Genomic DNA, 7,471 nt, shown 5'->3' with positions numbered 1-7,471 from the left:
TAAAACTGTTAACGAAATATTAGTTACATGAAATGGAGTAAACTGATGAATATAGTTCCAATTTTTGGTTTTATCTGAACTATTCCTGGCTTTTAATCTTTATTTTCCAGATATGAGGTAATCTTCCCCTGAAGCTAGTTATGGCTTACAGGAACTTGGTAAATTACACCTTTGTGGACAGAATTGAAGCATTTATCTTTTCCTTCTACCTGAGACCTCCAGGAAACTCTTAGGTTCCTAGCAACCTTTCCAAGTGAATGAGGAAGGCCACTTCATGGCAGCTGCAGGAACCTCAAGGTATTTTGGAACTCAGGAAGAGAAAAATCCACCTGGGCCTGCAGGTACTGCAGGTGAGGGCTGGTGGCGTGGCTTTCCTGACCTTGGGAGGCCTTTTAAAGTTTAAATTGAGGTCCCTTATAAAAAGTTCCAACAAGATCAAATTTAAAATAGCCTCTTAAAATATTCTTTTTTACAGAGTGGTGGATCTTCACATAGATATTCTTTGCACTGAACGGTTTGTCAGGAAGCCTGGAAAGTAAAAGTTAAGTTTTACTGTGACTGTGTGGTGTGCATGGGGTCCAAGGGAAGTGAGGGTCTTGCAGCGAAGGCTTCTGTGGGGCAAGACACAGGCTGAAAATGTGCTGATCGGTTCACACGCTTCCCAATGTGCAACATAGTGGTGTGGTGTTTTGTGACTGTGTCATGTAGTGGGGCATAGGTTGGTTTTCTCAGACACAGGTGGTGTTGTGTAAACAGAGATACAGCACATTGTGTCTGGAAAAAACAGTGGGAGTTTTGCAGCAACCTATGTGAATGTTTACAGTGTCATTAAGAATTGTTCACCAGATCGTAACACCCCTGGCACAATCTGGGGCAACCCTAGGCGGAAAGGTAACACCATGGTCAGGACAAGAAGAGGGAGATGACGCCTGTGGCCGACCAGTGTGTACAGTGGTGAGACTGGCAGCAGGGACACAAGTCGTCCTCATCATCATTGGAAAAGTGAGAGATGAGACCTTTCACATGCAGACACAGGTCCCAGTCAGTCACATTCTGGGCCAAGTGCAGGGACTGCTTGTTGCAGATCCAAGCTGATGGCAGGCCTTGGGTGGGTGCACTCCTCACATTTACACTTGCCGCAGTCCTCACGCCCGTAGGTGTGCAGCCCCGAGTCTTCCTTGCTCAGTGGCTTAAGCTCACCTGGCCTGAGCTCTGATCTGGGCTGCGCCTGGTTACTCCAAGGAGAAGGATGACCCAGCAGCCTCTTCTCAGAAGGGCTGCTGCTGGGGCTTGTCCTCACGCTGCTCTGGTTTGATTGTCTACTCAACTTCTTTGTCCCTAATATAGGATTGGAGAAGGTGACCCTGCACGTAGAGGCCTTGGCTAACTTCACACAAAAGCCCCGAATGATAGCCAGCAGAGTTTTACACTGTTGAGCACGGAGTTCCCCCTAGTGTGGAAGACAGCTTTTCAGAGCCAGGGGGCATTAGACATACTGCCGGCTTCTCAGGGAGAAAGCAGTGTGATTACTCCTGCCACGCACTGTGTTCACATCCCTGATGAATCTGGAAATGCCCCTTCCCTTCTTGATGACGTGAAAACCTGGATTCAGAATGTTGACGGCGCTGACACAAATGCCCCTGAAGTTCGCTCTGACGTCCCTCATTGGTTTCCAAGTTTGTTTTCAATTCCTAAAAGCTGTGCTCTATGATTTCAGGAATATTTCAGCTATTGCTTGTGCTCATCAATGTTATTCCAGGGTTTTAGATGTTTTTTAGCTTTTGATGTGCTACGTATCCTACCTTTGTCAAACTACGGTACAATCTCTAACATGACCCCTTTCTAAATGGCATGAACACGTGCATTTTTTCCATCAGAAAAAAACCCAGATGAAACCCCAGTTCATTAGGAAGCAGTTTGGGGAGAATGGCGTCCACTTCCCACTTTCCATAGATATGGAAGGAATTCGCAGTGGGGAATATTGTCATTGGCGACCATCTGGTATTTGTAACTGCTTAGGTGTTCAAGGGTTCAGATGGCGTTTTTCCTGCTCTGGCCCACCAGGGTGAGGCTGGAGAGGAGGGGTGGCTGGGTGGTCTGCCCAGCCCCCTGGTGGGGCTGTGTGCTTTTGCCCCCGACACCTCAGAAGTGGCAATTGGGTTTCTGTTTTCTGTCTCTTACTGTTCATAACTCACTGCAACTGCACACACAGGCACTCGTTTGTAGTCTCTTGTGGTTTCTTTGTGTTTTGCTGCTTGAGATGCAGGTCCTGGCCTGTGCCGGTGCTGCAGAAGGAGGCCCTGGGTCTCAGTCTGCATAGATATTAGAGACATATACCAGCCTGACTTTAAACTGCACACTTTTTTTTTCTAGCGCTTTTCCACAGCCTCCCTTCCTGCACACCCTTTGTTCTAAGCACAAGAATATTAGAAGATTCCCAAAGCCAGAGGTCAACCATGTGCCCATAATGACATGCCCAGTGGAAGGAAGAGCTGCTTCAGCAAAAGCAAGGACAATTTTGCAACAATTTGTCACCCAGAATGTGATCTCTAAGGAAACCAGTGCCACTCCTTGAATTCAAGCACCCTTCCTTCTCTCCCTGGCAGGCCCACAGTCTTGGAGGCATTAGCCCACTGTGAGCTCCTTTGCCTGGCAAAGAAATAAAGCAGTCTTTTCTGCTTCACCCAAAACTCTGCCCTCAAGCCTCAGTTCAGTCATCGGGGTGAGGAGGCCAAGTTCAGGCATCACTTCTAAAGCACTTTGGCACTGGAAGCCCTTGCCTGTATTGACAGGCAGTGACAGTATTTAAGCATCACGTTGAGGAAGAAGAGGCTTTTCCTTATTCCTGCGTCTCGAGAAACTCCTCCCAGGCTAGATGTTGTCCCGAGGCCTTCAGTCACTGCAGCTCCTGAAAGCGCCCGTGGGCGATGGCGCAACTGAAGAGCCGTGGTCCTCAGGCGCTGAGCGTGCTTTTCACTTTCTCTCCGTGGGGGTCGTATCAACTCGGAAGGACCCTTGGTTCTGAGGGGTACAGGATATGTTCTCATTTTTCAGGGAAGAGGGAAAGTCATTTTTATCAAAGGAAAGCCAAGGTTCAGAAAAACTTAACCTGAGCAGTGAAATAATTAGTGCTTTATTGCATAAATCAAGACGTATCAATGACAAAAAATAATAAATTGTGCCTGACATTAGTCTAAGTTTTTAAATAGCATCTGAAAAACCCACTTGGGGAAGCTGAGACTGCAGATTCAGTAAGGCCTTTCAAAACTTTATTTTTCTATTCTTTTTTCTTTTCCTTTTTTTTTTTTTTTTAACTAAGGCTGTTCTACAGGTTAGCTGTTCCATTTCGTTGTATCCACTTTTAAATTTGGTCTTTCCATTAGTGCTAATAAACTAGCTGTCAGTGATGAGAGCTTTCTAAAAAATTAGCAATTTAGAAGTTTTTCCAACTCAAAGGATCCATCATTGGCCATTGAAGAATAATATCTTAAGAGCCTATTTGCAGAAAGACCCAGCGGGGACTTTCCAGTCTACCGTGGGTGCAGGAGGTATCCTTGTTGACGGCAAACATGATGTAGCCCCCATGATCCAAAAGTTCATTCCCTAGAAAGTCTGAGAAAGTAAAGAACTTTGTTATATCAGTAACAAAGCAGCGAAGGTTGAGACAACAGAGGCCCCTCGTGGACTGGGACACCTTATGGCCAGCTCCCTTGAGAACTGGTGCAGACTGACCAGGAGGAGGCTTGGAGTTCCAGTCTGTTCAGCTGGTCTCCAAATTCACACTGCGCATGCCCCTCCTGAGTGGGAGAGATCAGGGAGTTTCCTCACTGGCCAACAGGCCAAGCTCTCAAGACACTGGACAGACAAAAAGAAAGTCTAATTTGACCAGCGGTTGTTCTCCTTATGACAAATGACACAGAAGACAGAGATAAAGAAAACTAGTGACAATGTCTGGTTGGGAAAAGATCCACAAACCAAGAGTAATTCACTGAATTTCAAACCAAGAACTGTTGAGCCCAAGGAGCTAACCCTACAAATATTTTCTCCTGCTAATAGAATTCTAGAAGAGGAAAATTCTTACCTTTCTCATTTCCAAAAGACTCTGCAGGCAGAGACTCAGGGGATTGACCTGGTAAGAATCTCACCTACTGCTGGCTTTTGTCAGTCGCCCCAGGCTCTCCACCTGCAGCAGCTGTGAGTGAGGTGTGCTTAGCCAGGGAAGTTGCAGCTCGTCCTCACTGTGGACTGTTGGGGAGGAAGAAGTTTTGCTCTATTCTTCTTGGTTCTTCTGGCCAGTCTAAGAATTACATTGACATGAAAGAGGTTAACAGGGGAAAATCAAACAAAAGTTTAATAGCATGTACACGTGGGAGAGACTCACGCCCCTGGAAGGCAGGCAGCCGAAGCCCAGCAGGAAGAGCCCTGCTGTCATTGCCAGCCCCCATGCCCATTCCTTCTCATGCTGCCCTGTGACCAGGCCCCAGGAGGGGGCCGGGCATGCACAGAAATCAGGACTTAGATCCAAACCAAATCTTGGCACCAAAGGAGGGAAGACATTGGGGCTGAGTCTTGGGGAGCTTGTAGCAGAACCCTCTCTGCTGACACACAGGGAAGCTGAAGCCTGGGGCAGGAGGGGACTGTTCCGCCACTTATGTGATGTTGGACTCTGCGAGGCCCCATTTCACTCTCACCCTATGGAAGCCCCTGTGGGAGAGGCTGAGTCCAGCTCCAACAAAACACCCTGCAGCTCTGTGGTTTGCCAGTTCTGTGGCTCCACCAGCCCAGGGAACTTGGACCACTGTTGTATGTGGAGCCTCCTTTTCCTCACCCCTAAAATGGGCCTGACACCCCAGCTCACAGGACCGGCCATGAGGGTCTCACAAAAGGTCTGCTGAATGCTGACAGCCCAGGCCTTGGTGTGTGGCCTCTCTCTTCCCAGGCCTTGACCCTGGTCCCCCTGCTCAGCCCCCAGACTCACATCCAGATCACCCTCCACACTGGGTCCAGCATCACCAGGTCGGTGATGTTTTTGCTGAGGGAGAGGATGAACCTGGGTTCTGATCTCAGGGCCCCACAGACCCTTCCGTGAAAACCCCTCACCCTCAGCTCTGGGTCCACCCCACTGTTTGCAGGTGGAGAAGTCTGGGACTCTTACTAGCCTCCTCGATCTCCACACCCCTCGCCCTACAAGAACCCTGGCTCCTAGTCAACCCCCAAGACTTGTGTCAGCAAATCACAGGGTGTTTGAACCTTGGCTACTCCCATCACCAAGTCTACCTGCATCAGCTTTTCCAGGCCTTCCTGGCAGTCACTTGGAAGGAGGATCTTAGCTAACGTGGCAGTGGGAGGCGGGGCTGGAGGAGGGAGGCCCCTCCTCCCTTGATTTGGGGGCCTCCAGCTGGGGGTAGCGCCCTCCTGTGACCCTGCAGCCCCTCCCCTGCAGGGCGCTCACCCCCTCCCGCAGCCTCTCCCGGGCTCTGGAGGCCCCGCCCCAGGGCGCTGGGCTTGGAGGCTGCTCTTGCCGGAGTGGAGGACAGAGCCATTGAGCCTGCCCCCCTCACCCGGTTCCCCAAGCCCCCCGACCGCAGACCCTGACACCTGACCCGGGCACTGGTAGCTGTGCTACGTGCCCTCCAGCATGCTCTGATTCCAGAACAATCCCAGCGCTGGCACGCACTGGGTGTGTGACTTGGGGCTGCGGCCTAGCCCCCCGGAGCCTGTTTCCTCACCTGGCAAGTACTGGACGCCCACTTACCCGCCAGGTTCTCCTGAGGTCTCAGGGCCATGTCACTTTTATCCTCACCTCCTGCTGAAGCAGAACAGAAAGCCCCGCACCCTCCTACCTTTCTCCTCATCGCCGCTCTGTGAGGCTGGCCCCACGGGGTCATCCTCCCTCCATTTCCCGGCTGAGGAGGCAGAGGCCCGCCGAGGGGCAGTGGGGTGCTTCAGGGGCCCACAGAGGAGAGGCCATAACCCCTTCTCAGCCAGAGGCCCTGGGGCAGCGTCCCTCCCCCAGCCCAGCTCCGCCATCGGTGGGAGTTGTGCCCTTCGGGCTCCCAAGCGGTGACGGGCCCCCATCTGGGTGGAGCTGTGGATGGAGGGGACATGGGCCTTGGAGGCCAGGTTGCGGCCCCTGCCTGCCCCAGGATCCCTGCAGTCTCAGCCACCCAGGCTGGAAACAAGGCCATGCTGAAGCCTTGCCCTCCCCGGGAACAGCTCAGAACACCCCCTGCACAGCAGGCTTTCTTCATGCACTCAGGAACGTGACCCCTGAGGCACCACCTCTGACTCACAAGGTCGGAGGGGACAGGACACTTTGCTTCCTCTTTCACATGAAGCTTCTGAAGTCATTCAGGAAGGATCAACTAAGCTCCCATCAGTTCCCAGACATTTCTCATGGGCCACCCGGGGCCTGGGTCGTTGCTGACTGGGGACCAGGGTGAGACTCCTGACCGTGACTGACCAGCACTGATGGTGAGTTGGGCGCAGTGTGGAGTCACAGAATGCACACATACCTGTCTCCGGTCCAGCCTCTAGGACCCAGGACTGGGCGGCAATATGCACACCTAGACCATAGGGCCCCTGCAGTGCTCATCCTTGGGATGAGAAGGGCGCCCTCCCCTCGGAGGTGCAGTGAAGACAGAATGGGCAGCAAGGACCTGGGCTCCTGAGGACAGATGGGGCTGGTCAGAGAAGAAAGTTCCCCCTACCCACCCCGTCCACCCAGGAGCCTGGAAGAAGCCACGTGCCAGCGGGAGGGACTAGAATGGGAGCCAGAGACCCGCTAGCGCTGCCATCCGAGTGCCCCCTCCTGGAGTAGCACGGACACACCACATTCCCCGGGCCTCCTGCCCCTCCACCTTTCTGTGGGCAGAACACATCCCTCGTCCTGCTGATCCAGAGAAGATGGGGATTTTTCAGACGCTTTAGTGAGCAACTGAAAACCACATCCCACCCCGTCCCCTTCCCTCCTTGACCCTCCCCCCTCCAGACCTCAGGCCTCCACGCTACCTCGATGAGCAGACCCCTGCTCCAGGAATCGGCTTTGCTACACGGATCTTCACATTTCCAGAAGCTCTTCCTAAGGGGAAGGGGAAGAAGGAAGGAGAAGTTCAGAGAAAATGTGTGCATGAGGAGTTAAAGGGCAAATCCCTTTTACTTGAGAACATGGAGTGTTCAGACTGCCTGGATGAGGGTCTCACTGGGATTCTCTGGGCAGGAAGGTGCTGTGGGGCTGGGGATGGAGCCCTGGGGTTGGTCACCTGGGGCCTCCATTTCCATTTCTACTGAGAAGATCTGTTTTCACCAGTTTGAGTTTCAGCTGGGCAGGGCTCTGTTGGTATAAAGAGAACACTAGAAATTCTCCAATTTGACTGCAGCCCCTGGGGCGTTTAAGAAAATAAATTCCTAAAGCAGTAGGAATGATGGCCTATTTCCCAAGGGGGCTTAGAGACTTGGCCCCCAACCCAGA

At 52.0% G+C, this 7,471-nt stretch overlaps 1 pseudogene; it reads right to left on the bottom strand.

Annotated features, from left to right (window-relative positions):
• Positions 1–455: 455 nt before the first annotated feature.
• On the bottom strand, positions 456–6,030 carry LOC140695485 (protein sprouty homolog 2-like; annotated as a pseudogene).
• Positions 6,031–7,471: the final 1,441 nt, after the last annotated feature.

This window comes from Vicugna pacos, unplaced genomic scaffold, assembly GCF_048564905.1.
Source record: "Vicugna pacos unplaced genomic scaffold, VicPac4 scaffold_240, whole genome shotgun sequence".
NCBI lineage: Eukaryota > Metazoa > Chordata > Mammalia > Artiodactyla > Camelidae > Vicugna > Vicugna pacos.
This window is presented reverse-complemented; position numbering and strand designations above follow the sequence as displayed.